Consider the following 17,786-nt stretch of genomic DNA (forward strand, 5'->3'; position numbering starts at 1 on the left):
TTATGTTCAACATAGGAGGGCCAAGCACAGGAAGCAGCTCTTTCAGTAGTTTAGTTGGAATAGGGTCCAGTATGCAGCTTGAAGGTTTAGAGGCCATGATTATTTTCATCATTGTGTCAAGAGATATAGTACTAAAACACTTGAGCGTCTCTCTTGATCCTAGGTCCTGGCAGAGTTGTGCAGACTCAGGACAACTGAGGTTTGGAGGAATACACAGGTTTAAAGAGGAGTCTGTAATTTGCTTTCTAATAATCATAATCTTTTCCTCAAAGAAGTTCATGAATTTATCACTGCTAAAGTGAAAGTCATCCTCTCTTGGGGAATGCTGCTTTTTAGTTAGCTTTGCGACAGTATTAAAAAGGAATTTCGGATTGTTCTTATTTTCCTCAATTAAGTTAGAAAAATAGGATGATCGAGCAGCAGTAAGGGCTCTACGGTACTGCACGGTACCGTCCTTCCAAGCTAGTCGGAAGACTTCCAGTTTGGTGTGGCGCCATTTCCGTTCCAATTTTCTGGAAGCTTGCTTCAGAGCTCGGGTATTTTCTGTGTACCAGGGAGCTAGTTTCTTATGAGACATTTTTTTTGTTTTTAGGGGTGCAACTGCATCTAGGGTATTGCGCAAGGTTAAATTGAGATCCTCAGTTAGGTGGTTAACTGATTTTTGTCCTCTGGCGTCCTTGGGTAGGCAGAGGGAGTCTGGAAGGGCATTAAGGAATCTTTGTGTTGTCTGTGAATTTATAGCACGACTTTTGATATTCCTTGGTTGGGGTCTAAGCAGATTATTTGTTGCAATTGCAAACGTAATAAAATGGTGGTCCGATAGTCCAGGATTATGAGGAAAAACATTAAGATCCACCACATTTATTCCATGGGACAAAACTAGGTCCAGAGTGTGACAGTGAGTGGGTCCAGAGACATGTTGGACAAAACCCACTGAGTCGATGATGGCTCCGAAAGCCTTTTGGAGTGGGTCTGTGGACTTTTCCATGTGAATATTAAAGTCACCAAAGATTAGAATATTATCTGCTATGACTACAAGGTCCGATAGGAATTCAGGGAACTCAGTGAGAAACGCTGTATATGGCCCAGGAGGCCTGTAAACAGTAGCTATAAAAAGTGATTGAGTAGGCTGCATAGATTTCATGACTAGAAGCTCAAAAGACGAAAATGTCTTTTTTTTTTTTGTAAATTGAAATTTGCTATCGTAAATGTTAGCAACACCTCCGCCTTTGCGGGATGCACGGGGGATATGGTCACTAGTGTAGCCAGGAGGTGAGGCCTCATTTAAAACAGTAAATTCATCAGGCTTAAGCCATGTTTCAGTCAGGCCAATCACATCAAGATTATGATCAGTGATTAGTTCATTGACTATAATTGCCTTTGAAGTAAGGGATCTAACATTAAGTAGCCCTATTTTGAGATGTGAGGTATCATGATCTCTTTCAGTAATGACAGGAATGGAGGTGGTCTTTATCCTAGTGAGATTGCTAAGGCGAACACCGCCATGTTTAGTTTTGCCCAACCTAGGTCGAGGCACAGACACGGTCTCAATGGTGATAGCTGAGCTGACTACACTGACTGTGCTAATGGCAGACTCCACTATGCTGGCAGGCTGGCTAACAGCCTGCTGCCTGGCCTGCACCCTATTTCATTGTGGAGTTAGAGAAGTTAGAGCCCTGTCTATGTTGGTAGATAAGATGAGAGCACCCCTCCAGCTAGGATGGAGTCCGTCACTCCTCAGCAGGTCAGGCTTGGTCCTGTTTGTGGGTGAGTCCCAGAAAGAGGGCCAATTATCTACAAATTCTAACTTTTGGGAGGGGCAGAAAACAGTTTTCAACCAGCGATTGAGTTGAGACTCTGCTGTAGAGCTCATCACTCCCCCTAACTGGGAGGGGGCCAGAGACAATTACTCGATGCCGACACATCTTTCTAGCTGATATGCACGCAGAAGCTATGTTACGCTTGGTGATTTCTGACTGTTTCATCCTAACATCGTTGGTGCCGACGTGGATAACAATATCTCTATACTCTCTACACTCGCCATATCTGTTCCTGGTTCTAAATTTCTTGAATGGGGCATGCTTATTTAAGATGATTAGGAAGGCATTTAAAAAAAATACCCAGGCATCCTCTACTGACGGGATGAGATCAATATCCTTCCAGGATAACCCGGCCAGGTCGATTAGAAAGGCCTGCTCGCTGAAGTGTTTCAGGGAGCATTTGACAGTGATGAGTGGAGGTCGTTTGACTGCTGACCCATTACGGATGCAGGCAATGAGGCAGTGATCGCTGAGATCTTGGTTGAAGACAGCAGAGGTGTATTTAGAGGGCAAGTTGGTTAGGATGATATCTATGAGGGTGCCCGTGTTTAAGGCTTTGGGGAGGTACCTGGTAGGTTCATTGATAATTTGTGTGAGATTGAGGGCATCAAGCTTAGATTGTAGGATGGCTGGGGTGTTAAGCATGTTCCAGTTTAGGTCGCCTAGCAGCACGAGCTCTGAAGATAGATGGGGGGCAATCAGTTCACATATGGTGTCCAGAGCACAGCTGGTGGCAGAGGGTGGTCTATAGCCGGCGGCAACGGTGAGAGACTTGTTTTTAGAGAGGTGGATCTTTAAAAGTAGAAGTTCAAATTGTTTGGGTACATACCTGGATAGTAAGCCTGCAGAGTTCTGTCCATCTTTGCAGTAGATTGCAACACCGCCCCCTTTGGCAGTTCTATCTTGTCTGAAAATGTTGTAGTTTGGAATTAAAATGTCAGAATTTTTGGTGGTCTTCCTAAGCCAGGATTCAGACACAGCTAGAACATCCGGGTTGGCAGAGTGTGCTAAAGCAGTGAATAGAACAAACTTAGGGAGGAGGCTTCTAATGTTAACATGCATGAAACCAAGGCTATTACGGTTACAGAAGTCGTCAAAAGAGAGCGCCTGGGGAATAGGAGTGGAGCTAGGCACTGCAGGGCCTGGATTCACCTCTACATCGCCAGAGGAGGAGTAGGATTGTCACGCCTTGGTCATTGTATTTTGTGTTTTCGTTATATATTTGGTCAGGCCAGGGTGTGACAGGGGTTTATGTTATTGTATTTCGTATTGGGGTTTGTAGTATTTGGGATCGCGGCTGATTAGGGGTGTTGTATAGGCTTGGCTGCCTGAGGCGGTTCTCAATCAGCTGTCAGGTGATTTTCGTTGCCTCTGATTGGGAACCGTATTTAGGTAGCCTGAGTTTCGCTTTGTCTTTCGTGGGTGATTGTTCATGTCTCTGTGTAGTTTCACCAGATAGGCTGTAATAAGTTTCACGTTTTGTTTTCGTATTTAATAGTTATTTCATGTATCATCACTTTTTTTTCATTAAAGAACATGAGTAACCACCACGCTGCATTTCGGTCCGACTCTCTTTCAACAAACGAAGAACGCCGTTACAAGGATAAGGGTACGGCTAAAAGCAACAAGAATTGGTCGTCTAGAACGTCTGGAACCGAGAGTAAAAGGAGGTTTCTGGGGGCGATAAAATAGCTTCAAGGTATAATGTACAGACAAAGGTATGGTAGGATGTGAATACAGTGGAGGTAAACCTAGGTATTTAGTGATGAAGAGAGAGAGATTGTCTCTAGAAACATCATTGAAACCAGGAGATGTCATCGCATGTGTGGGTGGGTGGTGGAACTAATAGGTTGGATAAGGTATAGTGAGCAGGACTAGAGACTCTACAGTGAAATAAGCCAATAAACACTAACCAGAACAGCAATGGACAAGGCATATTGACATTAAGGAGAGGCATGCTTAGTCGAGTGATCAAAAGGGTCCAGTGAGTAGAGAGGTTGGTTGGGGTCATGGCGATTTAGACAGCTAGCCGGGCCATCGGTAGCAAGCTAGCATAGGATGGAGGTCTGTTATTACGCACGAGGTCTGCCACCTCGTGCGTTTCTGTCGGTAGGATTAGTGGGGTTCCGTGTGGTAGAGGGGTTGAATCCAAACCACACACAAAAAAACAATAGATATAGTTATAGAGGCCCGGGTTGGCAGTAAAACGGGTCCGGATAGGTGATTGTAGCCCACGAATGATTGATGGAACTCTTCAGCTGGCTAGCTCCGGAATAATTGATGTTTGCTCCAGAATCGACGAAATCCGATAGTCACATGGATAGCAGCTAGCTAGCTGCGAGATCCAGGTATGAATGTCCAGAGTTAGCGGTTGAAATCCAGGGACATGGAGAGAAAAATAGGTCCGGTATGTTCCGGTCCGAGCCGCGCCGTACAAAACTGGCGATAGATTTTCGAGCTAAAGGATAGCTGATGACCACAAACCGTGGTTAGCTGAAAACTAACGATTAGCCAGTAAAGAAGCTAACTAGCTTCTGGTTAGCTTCTGGTTGGCTTCTATGGAGGATTACAGATTTGAGGTAAATAATACATTTTTTTTTTAAATAAATTGGTGAGGCGGGTTGCAGGAGAGTGTTTTGAAGATGAGTTTATGGAGAAAAAAAAAAAAATGTATGTATATGTGTGTGTGTATATATGTATGTATGTATGTTTGTGTGAAAAAAGTTGTAAATATATGTATATATGGGACACGACAAGATGAGGACAAAAGACGTCTGAACTGCTATGCCATCTTGGAACTGACCTAATCTGTGAGCTGTTCTGACAGCTGGTGCTTAAAGCTATTGAGGGAGATACGTGTTTCAGAGATTTTTGTAGTTCGTTCCAGTCATTGGCAGCAGAGAACTGGAAGGAGAGGCGGCCAAAGAAAGAATTGGTTTTTGGGGTGACCACAGAGATATACCTGCTGGAGCGCGTGCTACAGGTGGTGACCAGCAGGCTGAGATAAGGGGGGACTTTACCTAGCAGGGTCTTGTAGATGACATGGAGCCAGTGGGTTTAGTGTTGTGGGGTAGGCTATTACAGAGCAATTACGTCATCGGCTGCATATCTGGACACGTACTGCATATCCTATAAATCTACTGGCATGAATGTGGATATTTACTGATTTATGTGCGACATGACTTGTTTTGTTGGACGTGCTAGAACTGGTTCCTGATCTCTTGGGTTGTGTCCAACAGCGTCTCTTAGGTTGTCCCTGGAGAAGACAATGGAGGGAGAAACACTGCTAACTCTAGCAGCTATTGCTGGTCTGGTGGACAATGTGAAGATTCAAGCGAGAATCCCCTCTACTGCTAGGTAATAGTGAAAGGTATAAAGTCTGTGTCCTTGGCATCCTTGTTGTCACAACAAGTATTGTTGTTGAAATGACTCATATTGTTCCCCTGATATTCAACAGTTGTTGTGATTTCTCCCAGTCAGCTGTTAGATCGTATGAAATGGCATCTGCCCTGATCACGAGAGGAGCCTGTGTGGAGCAGGTCTGTCTGAAGCAGTCGACTGCCTTGCACGAGGCGGCAAAGGTAGGCTACTCTCATATCATGGAGCTGTTGTTGGAACATGGTGGCCAGGTCTCTGAGATAGATCAAGACGGCGTGACTCCAATGACCATTGCAGCACAGCACGCCCACTCAGAGGTTCTTGAGATCCTTTTTTCACAATGGTGAGTATGGAAAAACACGACAGCTCCAGTTTGCCCTCTGATAGGCTAGAGCTATATATAACTTTCAACATTTTGCATAAAACAACCCAAACCCAGAGTCATATCTATATAGAGAGTTGGGCCAATACGGTTTCTGTCTGAATGTTACGAGAGCGCCACTTTCTCCTCCATAGTCGTTGCTAGGTGATAATTGATGCTTCCGCTTTGTGCCGTTTATTTCTGATAATTTTCAAAACCTATGAAGATGTCCAGTGAAAGCAGATATGCAATTTATTAACACCATAACACAGGACCGACTTGGATACACATTCTCTTAATATATGGCTCTGCCCAAACCCATCAGACACTTGGGCTGCATTTAGACAAGTGGCCCAATTCTGATCTTTTTTTCACTAATTGGTATTTGGATCAATCAGATATGCTTAATAAAGATCTCATGTGAAAAGATCTGATGTGATTGGTTAAAAGACCAGGTAGTGGAAAGAATATCAGAATTGGGCTAACTGCGTGAACGCTGCAAAAATTACTATGGGTTAAGGTGTGATTTGGGACATCGTGAGAATCTCAATTTAATTTCCTTGATTTCTCATGTCCTCTCTCCTCGCCTTCTCAACACCCATTGGACAGACAGGAGGGACACCTGACCTTTTCATCCAATGGGTTTTGAGGAGGCGAGGAGTGAGGACCTGACAAATTAAGGAAATGCAATTGAGATTCTCCCACTGTATCTATCCTACCGATCCTTGACTTCAGCGATGTAATTTACAAAATAGCCTCCAACACTCTACTCAGCAAATTGGATGTCGCCTATCACAGTGCCATCCGTTTTGTCACCAAAGCCCCATATACTACCCACCACTGCGACCTGTATGCTTTCGTTGGCTTGCCCTCAATACATATTCATTGCCAGACCCACTGGCTCTAGGTCCTCTATAAGTCTTTGCTAGGTAAAGCCCCGCCTTATCTCAGCTCACTGGTCACCATAGCAGCATCCACCCGTAGCACGCGCTCCAGCAGTTATATTTCACTGGTTGTCCCCAAAGCCAACTCCTCGATTGGCTGCCTTTCCTTCCAGTTCTCTGCTGCCTGCCAATGACTGGAACGAATTGCAAAAATCACTGAAGCTGGAGTCTTATATCTCCCTCACTAACTTTAAGCAGCAGCTTACTGATCAGAGCAGCTTACTGATCAGAGCAGCTTACTGATCATTGCACCTGTTCATAGCCCATCTGTAAATAGCACACCCAACTACCTCATTCCCATATTGCTATTTATTTTTTTCTCCTTTGCACCCCAGTATCTCTACTTGCACATTCATCTTCTGCACATCTATTACTCCAGTGTTTAATTGCTAACTCTCGCCACTATGGCCTATTTATTACCTTACCTCCCTAATCTCACTACATTTACACACATTGTATATAGACTTTTCTATTGTGTTATTGACTGTACGTTTGTTTATCCCATGCGTAACTCTGTTTGTGTCGCACTGCTTTGCTTTATCTTGGCCAGGTCGAACTTGTTCTCAACTGGCCTACCTGGTTAAATAAAGGTAAAATAAAAAATACATAACAATTGTCTGAGAAATGACAATAAGCAGAAGCTGGATTTCCTCTCCCTACAACTAGGTGGTAATGTGAATGCACAGGCGCCCAATGGGGACAGTGTGCTGTATGATGCTGCACAATCTGGGAATCCAGACTGTATAGATTTCCTTCTGCAGCATGGAGCCAACCCCAATGTACCTAGCCTGTGCTCAGAGCTACCCATTCATTGAACAGCATATGAGGGCCATTACCTGTGAGTACTCTAAGGAGGATGGTGGGAGGAGCTATAGGAGGACAGGCTCATTGTAATGGCTGGAATGGTATAAATGGAACAGTATCAAACACATCGAACATATGGAAACCACGTTTATTCCATTCCAGCCAGAACAATAAGCCTTTCCTCCTATGGCTCCTCCTACCAGCCTCCTCTGCTTGAGTCCATTATTCATCTTTCAAATAAAGAAGAACCGAATGTAGTTTGAAGGAAAACTACTTCACTGATCAGAGTTAACTTTTCTCTATCAGGTCACAGAGAATTTTTATTCTGATAACCACTAGAAGGGCAATCAGACTTTCAGGCAAGAGTCCCGTTCACTCTGCAGCCAACGGAGTCCATGTACAATGCCTGGAGCTACTCGTGGAAAAGGGCTTTGATGTCAACGCTCTCCTAGACTTTCACATCTCTGAAGACTACAGAGACATGAGAAAAAGTGCATTGTACTTTACTGTCTCTAATGGAGACGTGACCTGCACTGAAATGCTGCTGAACACAGGAGACAAACCTGACCTGGCCGCTCTATTCTGCCTCGTGGTGGCGGTGAGAGATGGGCAGTACGAGATTGTAAAGCTGCTTTTGGCCAGACATGCAGACATCAATTGTTACTTTTCCGTGGTGAGTGACAGTGTTTCCCACAGGCTCTGCAGTACTGCCTGCGGGACGGGATGATGATGCGTCTGCCGCTGAACAACAGCTATGACGCAGACAAAAGTTTCTGCTGTCTCAATGACGGCACCTGGGATGACTTGAGTGACCAGACTGATTCCAATTATCAAGAAAAGGTTTCTGTGAGTTATCATTTTAAATCCATAAACTCTCATAAAATCCACATATTAACGATTGTAATAAATGCCGTAACAAATCTTTTTTGTCACCCAGTTCTGTAATTTCATCAGAGTTTCTTGGCTGTTGCACTTGGCTGGGAGAGCAGTGTGGATCTGTAACGGAATTCCTCTTCAGAGGAGTAGCAAGGATCAGACCAATGTGCAGCGTGGTAAGTGTCCATAATGATATATTTAATAAATCAACTGAACAAAAGTACAAACAATCAACTGAAACAGTCCCATATGGTGAAAACACTAACACAGGATACAACCACTCACAAAACACAATAGAAAACAGGCTACCTAAATATGGCTCCCAATCAGAGACAACGACTGGATAAGCGCAAAGCGTGGCTTAGATCAGCTGCATATTAGGTGAGTAGTTTGATAAAATTCAAAGGAAAAATCAAGATAAATGTGTAGGCAATGCAATGGCCATGAGTAGGGGACATGGGGGGCCCCCCCCCCAAAAAAAACGACCTTTGCTCCTGAACCTGAAACCTCTCTTCTGTCTTTCTTCTCTGACCGAAACCCCGTTCACTGACACATCTGTGCAGACTGGTGATCAGGAAACAGATGACTCCAAAGAGACTGGAGGATCCAAACATCAGGGACTCCGCCCCATTCCCACCCAGACTTTTTTTTTAAATTACATGTTTTAATTTCACCTTTATTTAACCAGGTAGGCCAGTTGACAACAAGTTCTCATTTACAACTGCGACCTGGCCAAGATAAAGCAAAGCAGTGCGACACAAACAACACAGTTACACATGGGATAAACAAACATAGGGTCAATAACACAATGGAAAAGTCTACATACATTGTGTGCAAATGTAGTAAGATTAAGGAGGTTAGATAGGCCATAGTGGCAAAATAATTACAATTTAGCAATTAACACTGGAGTGATAGATGTGCAGAAGATGAATGTGCAAGTAGAGATACTGGGGTGAAAAATAACAAAATAAATGAATAACAACATGGGGGTGAGGTAGTTGGGTGGGCTATGTACAGATGGGCTGTGTACAGGTGCAATGATCGGTAAGCTGCTCTGACAGCTGATGCTTAAAGTTAATGAGGGAGAAATAATTCTCCAGCCATTGGCAGCAGAGAACTGTAAGGAAATGCGGCCAAAGGAGGAGTTGGCTTTGGGGATGACCAGTGAAATATACCTGCTAGAGCGCGTGCTATGGGTGGGTGCTGCTATGGTGACCAGTGAGCTGAGATAAGGCGGGGCTTTACCTAGCAAAGACTTAGAGATGACCTGGAGCCAGTGGGTTTGGCAATGAATATGAAGCGAGGGCCAGCCAACGAGAGCATACAGGTCGCAGTGGTGGGTAGTATATGGGGCTTTGGTGACAAAACGAATGGCACTGTGATCCAATTTGCTGAGTAGAGTGTTGGAGGCTATTTTGTAAATGACATTGCCGAAGTCAAGGATCGGTAGGATAGTCAGTTTTACGAGGGTATGTTTGGCAGCATGAAGGATGCTTTGTTGCAAAATAGGATTCTTTGTTGCGAAATAGGATTGGATTGGAGATTCTTAATGTGAGTCTGGAATGAGAGTTTACAGTCTAACCAGACACCTCGGTATTTGCAGTTGTCCACATATGTTCTAAGTCAGATCAGACCACAGGCCCTCTGATTTGACACGCTGAACTCTAACTGAGAAGTAGTTGGTGAACCAGGCAAGGCAGTCATTTGACTCAAAAGGGCTGTTGAGTCTGCCAATAAGAATGTGGTGATTGACAGACAAATCTTGGCCAGGTCGATGAATACAGCTGCACAGTATTGTATTTTATAGATGGCGGTTATGATATCGTTTAGGACCTTGAGCGTGGCTGAGTTGCACCCATGACAAGCTCGGAAACCAGATTGCATAGCGGAGAAGGTACAGTGGGATTCGAAATGGTCGGTGATCTGTTTTTGTTAACTTTGCTTCCAGAGACTTTAGAAAGGCAGAGTAGGATAGATATACTGTAGGTCTGTAACAGTTTGGGTCTAGAGTGTCACCCACTTTGAAGCGGGGGATGACTGCGGCAGTTTTCCAATCTTTAGGGATCTCAGATGACATGAAAGAGGTTGAACAGGTTAGTAATAACGGTTGCAGCAATTGCAGCAGATCATTTTAGAGAGGGTCCAGATTGTCTAGCCCGGCTGATTTGTAGGGTCCAGATTTTGTAGCTCTTTCAGAACATCAGCTATCTGGATTTGGGTGAAGGAGAAATGGGAGGCTTGGGCAAGTTGCTGTGGGGGGTGCAGAGCTGTTGACTGGGTTAGGGGTAGCCAGGTGGAAAGCATGGCCAGCCGTAGAAAATGCTTATTGAAATGTTTGATTATCGTAGATTTATCGGTGGTAAGTGTTCTCTAGCCGCCGTGCAGTGGGCAGCTGGGAGGAGGTGCTCTTATTCTCTATGGACTTTACAGTGTCCCAGAACTTTTTGGAGTTTGCGCTACAGGATGCACATTTTTGTTTCAAAAAGCTAGCCTTTGCTTTCCTAACTGCCTGTGTATATTGGTTCCTAACTTTCCTGAAAAGTTGCATATCATGGGGGCTATTTGATGCTAATGCAGGCCGCCACAGGATTTTTTTTGTGCTGGTCAAGGGCAGTCAGGTCTGGAGTGAACCAAATGCTATATTTGTTCTTAGTTCAACATTATTTGAATGGGGCATGCTTATTTAAGATGGTGAGGAAAGCATTTTTAAAGAATAACCAGGCATCCTCTACTGACGGAATGAGGTCAATATCCTTCCAGTATACCCGGGCCAGGTCGATTTGAAAGGCCTGCTCGCCGAAGTGTTTTAGGGTGAGTTTGACAGTGATGAGGGGTGGTTTGACCGTGGACCCCTTACGGATGCAGGCAATGGGGCAGTGATCGCTGAGGTCCTGGTTGAAGACAGCAGAGGTGTATTTAGAGGGCAGGTTGGTCAGGATGATATCTATGAGGGTGCCCGTGTTTACAGATTTACGGTTGTACCTGGTGGGTTCCATGATAATTGTGTGAGATTGAGGGCATCTATCTTAGATGGCTGGGGTGTTAAGCATGTTCCAGTTTAGGTCGCCTAGCAGCACGAGCTCTGAAGATAGATGGGGGGCAATCAGTTCACATATGGTGTCCAGGGCACAGCTGGGGGCTGAGGGTGGTCGATAGCAGGCGGCAACAGTGAGAGACTTATTTCTGGAGAGGTGGATTTTTAAAGTAGAAGCTCGAACTGTTTGGGTACATACCTGGATAGCATGACATAACTCTGTAGTAGATTGCAACTCCACCCCCTTTGACAGTTTTTTTCTTGCCCGAAAATATTGCAGTTGTGGGGATTAACATTTCTGCATTTTTGGTGGCCTTCCTAAAAAAGGATTCAGACACGGCTAGGACATCAGGATTGGCAGAGTGTGCTAAAGCAGTGAATAAAACAAATTTAGGGCGGAGACATCCGATGTTAACATGCATGAAACCAAGGCTTTTGCGGTTACAGAAGTCAACAAATGATAGCGCCTGGGGAATAGGAGTGGAACTAAGGGATACAGGGCCAGGGTTAACTTCTACATAACCAGAGGAACAGAGGAGGAGTGGTTGTCTAGTGCATTGGGGACAGAGAATAAAAGGAGCAGATTTCTGGGCATGGTAGAATATATTCAAGGCATAATGTACAGACAAGGATATAGTAGGATGTGAGTAGAGCGGAGGTAAACCTAGGCATTGAGTGACGATGAGAGAGGTTTCACCAAGTGAGGTCTCTGCATGTGTGTGGGGTGGGACGAAAGAGCTCTAGCATTTTGAGCGGGACTGAAGGCTCTACTGTGAAATAAAACAGTAAAAACTAGCCAAGACAGCAGACAAGTAGGCATATTGACATTAGAGAGAGGCATAAAGCAATCACAGGTGTTGATCAGGAGAGCTGAGTCAGCAACGGGTAAATGGCGATGAATGGGCAGAGCGGGTCTGTTAGGACAGGACCTGAGTTCGAGGCTTGTGCCGACAGGTAAACAAAATGAGGTACCGTGTTATTGAAACAGTCCAGGGGGCATCAGCTGTGTAGCCGAGTGACCATGGGGTCAAAAAACAGCAGTAGGTGAGTCAGGATGTTTTCTAATCACTACTACGCTTAGGCGAGCAGGGGACACAGCGTTCTGAAAGCTAGCGGGTCGGAGCTAGTAGCTGGTTCTTCGCCGACATCGTAACAAAATAGCCTGTTGAGACCACATCGGGCGATCATGTCGGCAGTCCAGTCGTGATGGATCGACGGGGCTCTGTGTCGACAATAAAGGATCCAGGCCAATTGGCCAAGGATGTATTGTAGCCCTAGAATTAGCTGGTATAAGGGCCTAGCTCGAGGCTAGCTGGTGCTTGCTTCGGGACAGAGGCATTAGCTAACAGTAGCCACTCCTTTGCAGATAGCTAGCTGCGATGATCCGGAGTAATGATCCAGAATGGCAGGAATCCGGTGATATGGTAGAGAGAAGCAGTACAATATGCTCTGAGTTGATATCGCGCTGTGCAGACTAGCAGGTGATTGTCCGAGGCTTGCTAATGACGGGGGAAAAAAGCGAGGACCACTAGCCGTGGCTAACAAAGACTAGTAGCTAGTTATCTGGCTAGCTCCTGATGGAAGTTCCAGTTATAAGGAATAAAAATAGCAGATCCCTACCGCATTGGGTGAGATGGGTTGCAGGAAAGTATATTTAGTTCGTAGATAGAAAGTGAGATTAAGATATATCTGAAAAAGACTGGCTATTTACACGAGATAAGACAAAGACTGAAACACATCCAACTGCAGCGCCATCTTGGAAACTCTAGGAACTGAAGGAATAGACTGAAGGAATACCTATTCTCCAAAGAACATGATTTGCATGGCAAAATGATATGTATGGACAAGTGAATGTCTGTTGTGTTTCATGGTTAGGGTGATATGAAATGAAATAGGAAGGAGGGATGATGGTTCTTATAGTAAATGATGGCATTTAATTGGATCCAGAAGTGACAGATGACCTGCATTCCTTAAGTGACAGATAGTGAAAGCAGGTCAACTCTAATTCTAACCATATATTGCCTGGAGTGCAAACAACAAACATGCACTCTAACCTGACCGGCAGACCTCTGACTTCCATGTGAAAGAATTATACCATGTTAACACCAGAAAGGGGGAAAAAAGCGAGGACCACTAGCCGTGGCTAACAAAGACTAGTAGCTAGTTATCTGGCTAGCTCCTGATGGAAGTTCCAGTTATAAGGAATAAAAATAGCAGATCCCTACCGCATTGGGTGAGATGGGTTGCAGGAAAGTATATTTAGTTCGTAGATAGTGAGATTAAGATATATCTGAAAAAGACTGGCTATTTACACGAGATAAGACTAGACAAAGACTGAAACACATCCAACTGCAGCGCCATCTTGGAAACTCTAGGAACTGAAGGAATAGACTGAAGGAATACCTATTCTCCAAAGAACATGATTTGCATGGCAAAATGATATGTATGGACAAGTGAATGTCTTGTGTTTCATGGTTAAGGTGATATGAAATGAAATAGTTCACATAAGGAAGGAGGGATGATGGTTCTTATAGTAAATGATGGCATTTAATTGGATCCAGAATAAGAATATGTATGTTTATTTTAGTTAGAAAGAGACCACTTAACTATGAAAACAATCCTCTGTATTCATAAACTCGTCTTAAAAGTATACATTCATTTTGCAAAGTCGTTTTTCAATCATTTATTTATTTTCATTTTACTGTTCGTCTTTGCTTTTATAGTGAATTCAATGCATGGCAAGAAGGCTCATCCTATGTTGCTGTTTTTAAAACAACTTATATTATATTGTTAGTACTGAAAATAACACCTGTCTAGATGTTGGCTATCTAATTAAATATTTTGATTATCAAAACATTGAGGTTAATGCTGATTACTGACTCCAGTTGATTGCTGCATGGAACATCACAACACTTCAGGAGTGAAGTGGAATGACCTGCATTCCTTAAGTGACAGATGACCTGCATTCCTTAAGTGACAGATAGTGAAAGCAGGTCAACTCTAATTATAACCATATATTGCCTGGAGTGCAAACAACAAACATGCACTCTAACCTGACCGGCAGACCTCTGACTTCCATGTGAAAGAATTATACCATGTTAACACCAGACATGATTTTATATGGACAGGAGCCAGAGGAGGTAGCATACTTCAGTCAATTGTCTTCCTGAGAGTTTCTTAGATGTTTCACTGTCCACCCAATATGTTGTAATCTTCCACTAGAGTGCAACATTAGCATTTATGCTATACAACAAAGCTCACTATTTTTGCGGAACCCATGGAAATGTCCTGGGGGAATATGGGACCTTGAACTGTTCATGGTCAATCTACTCAAAATTGGACATTGTCGGGTCTTGTTTGGGTAGTACCTGCCATAGATATTAGATCATTATATCATATTACAATATTTACTGCTTAATGTCCTTTTACATTTGATTCAAATGTATCAAGAAGCTGATTAAACAGCATGATAATTACCCAAGTGCATCTCTAAAATGTGCAGTTTTGTCACACAACACAATACCACAGACGTCTCAAGTTTGAGGGAGAATGCAATTGGCATGCTGACTGTAGAAATGCTCACCAGAATCGTTGCCAGAGAATTTAATGTTAATTTCTCTAGGTCATTTTTGAGAATTTGGCAATATGTCCAACCAGCCTCACAACCGCAGATCACGTGTGGAGGTCCCGGGCTGGCTTGTTACATCTAAGTTCTTCACCTGAGGGATTGTCTGAGACCAGCCACCTGGACAGCTGATGAAATTGAGGAGTATTTCTGTCTGTAATAAATCCCATTTGTGTGAAAAAACACATTCAGATTGGCTGGGGCTGACTCCCCCACTGCCCAGTCATGAATTTATTTCAGTCGCCGGATTTTCTTATATGAACTGTGTCTCAGTAAAATTGTTTAAAAAAATGTGCATGTTGTGTTTATATTTTTGATCAGAATATATTTTCCTTTATTATTTTCCCCTAACCCGACCACCCCCCCCCCCCCCAATCAGAGTAAACTAATTGACAACAAGACTTCTATTTCCAGTTTATACATACTATATACATTTTACGGACATGGTACATTGTACATTAGTTAAAGTATATTTTTTAATACCACCATTCAGCTAATATTATATTATCCATCAATTGACTGGCTTTTGAAGTCATTGTCATAGGATGCCACCTGTCCAACAAGTCAGTTCATCAAATTTCTGCCCCACTAGAGCTGCCCCGGTCAACTGTAAGTACTGTTATTATGAAGTGGAAACATCTAGGAGCAACAACAGATGAAGTGGTAGGCCACACAAGCTCACAGAATGGGACCGCCAGCTACTGAAGCGCGTAGTGCGTAAAAATAGTCTGTCCTCGGTTGCAACACTCACTACCGAGTTCCAAACTGCCTCTGGAAGCAACGTCAGCACAAGAACTGTTCGTCGGGAGCTTCATGAAATGGGTTTCCATGGCCAAGCAGCCGCACACAAGCCTAAGATCACCATGCACAATGCAAATCGTGGACTGGAGTAGTGTAAAGCTCGCTGCTGTTGGACTCTGCTACTGTGGGAAAGCATTCTCTGGAGTGATGAATCTTTCTTCACCTTCTGGCAGTCTGACAGACAAATCCGGGTTTGGCTAATGCCTGGAGAATGCTATCTGCCCGAATGCATAGTGCCAATTGTAAAGATTGGGGGAGGAAGAATAATGGTCTTGGGCTGTTTTTCATGGTTCAGGCCCCTTAGTTCCAGTGCAGGAAAATCTTAGCATGACAGTATACAATGACATTCTAGACAATTCTGTGCTTCATACTTTGTGGCAACTATTTAGGGAAGGCCTTTTCCTGATTCAGTAAGACAATGCCCCTGTGCACAAAGCTAAGTCCATACAGAAATGGTTTGTTGAGATCGGTGAGGAAGAACTTGACTGGCCTGCACAGAGCCCTGACCTCAACTCCATCAAACACCTTTGGGATGAATTAGAACACCGACTGCGAGCCAGGCCTAATTGCCCAACATCGGTGTCCGACCTCACTAATGCTCATGGCTGAATGGAAGCAAGTCCCCGCAACAATGTTCCAACATCTAGTGGAAAGCCTTCCCAGAAGAGTGGTTGGTATTATAGCAGCAAAAAAAGGGACTAACTCCATATTAATGCCCATGATTTTGGAATGAGATGTTCGATGAGCAGGTGTCCACATACTTTTGGTCATGGAGTTTATTTTGCTTCCTCTTTAAATATATTGTTTGGTGAATCATGGATGACTATGTTGAAGATTTAAAAATAATTTGGTGCATTTTCCCCCATATTTCATCCAGTTGTCTTTATTTTTATAATATATTACACTTGATCTTTCTTGAATAAGTTCCTCCAGTTATTTTTGTTTTTCATCAAACATATTCTGTGCCTCTATGGTCCAGTTTTTATTGCTATCCATCTGAACGGCTAGTTCTTCTATTTCCTTTGTTAATATGAACTCTTGACCAAAATGTTTTTTTGTTTTAAAGATGAGTACTGAATCGCATGGCCTCTGAAAGCACATTTGAAAGGGGATCTGTTATGTAGGAAAAAGTCAGTTATAAATGATAGTGTCTTGGTTAAAAACAAGTTGTAATCCAGTAGGCTTTGATTACATTTCCAATATCCTCAGCCATGTGGAAATGCTGTAAGAGTAATGTCAATTATTTGATGGTCTGACCACATTCTGTCCCCTTTGAACACTTTCTGAACTTTTGGTAGCAGCGAGAATTACATAAGAAAGTATTCAAGACGACTAGCTTGATTGAGCCTCCTCCATGTACTGTATATCTCACTAGGTCAGGATATTTGAGCCTCGATATAACCACTAGTTCTAATATGTCCATAATATTTGTGATTTAAGTGCATGAGGGGGATAGTTTATAGTGTGATTTCCTTTACAGAACATTGAGGTACTTAATATTAGAGTTGTGTATTGCCTGTAAGCGAGATAAAATATTATATATATTTCAAAGAAGTGTGGATCATCATTATTTGGACTGTATAGATTAATGAGCCAAATCTGTTAACAGCCATTAGCATATTTAAAAAGATGCCGAGCTGTTTGGACATTTAGCACATTTAGACATTCTTTTTGAATTCTTTTTGAATTAATATCATCACCCCTTTTGAGTTTCTTTGACCATGAGAGAAGTATATCATCCCCCTCTCCCAGTCCCTTTTACACACAACTTAATCTAAAGATGTAGAATGATTTTCCTGTAAACAATAGATATTATATTCTTTCTCTATTAGCCAGGTAAAGACCAATCGTCTTTTCTTATCATCTACTTAGCCATTACAATTATTAACTAGCTAATACTTATTTCACCACTTACCATAATGAGATACACGTTTCAATTATACTGACAATAATATGTTTGTAAACTTACCATTAAAAAGTACCAAGATGACTGAATGCCCATATAGCGTACCATGATATCTGCACTGTTAAGCATACTGTAACTATGACTGAGTAAACCTCCAATTGTCCTCCAATTTTTCACCCGTTAAAACCTCCTCCCATCCCAAGTTGGGTTGTCGTCTAGGTGACTGGCAGACCACCA

Source organism: Oncorhynchus kisutch, linkage group LG22 (assembly GCF_002021735.2).
Source record: "Oncorhynchus kisutch isolate 150728-3 linkage group LG22, Okis_V2, whole genome shotgun sequence".
Taxonomy (NCBI): domain Eukaryota; kingdom Metazoa; phylum Chordata; class Actinopteri; order Salmoniformes; family Salmonidae; genus Oncorhynchus; species Oncorhynchus kisutch.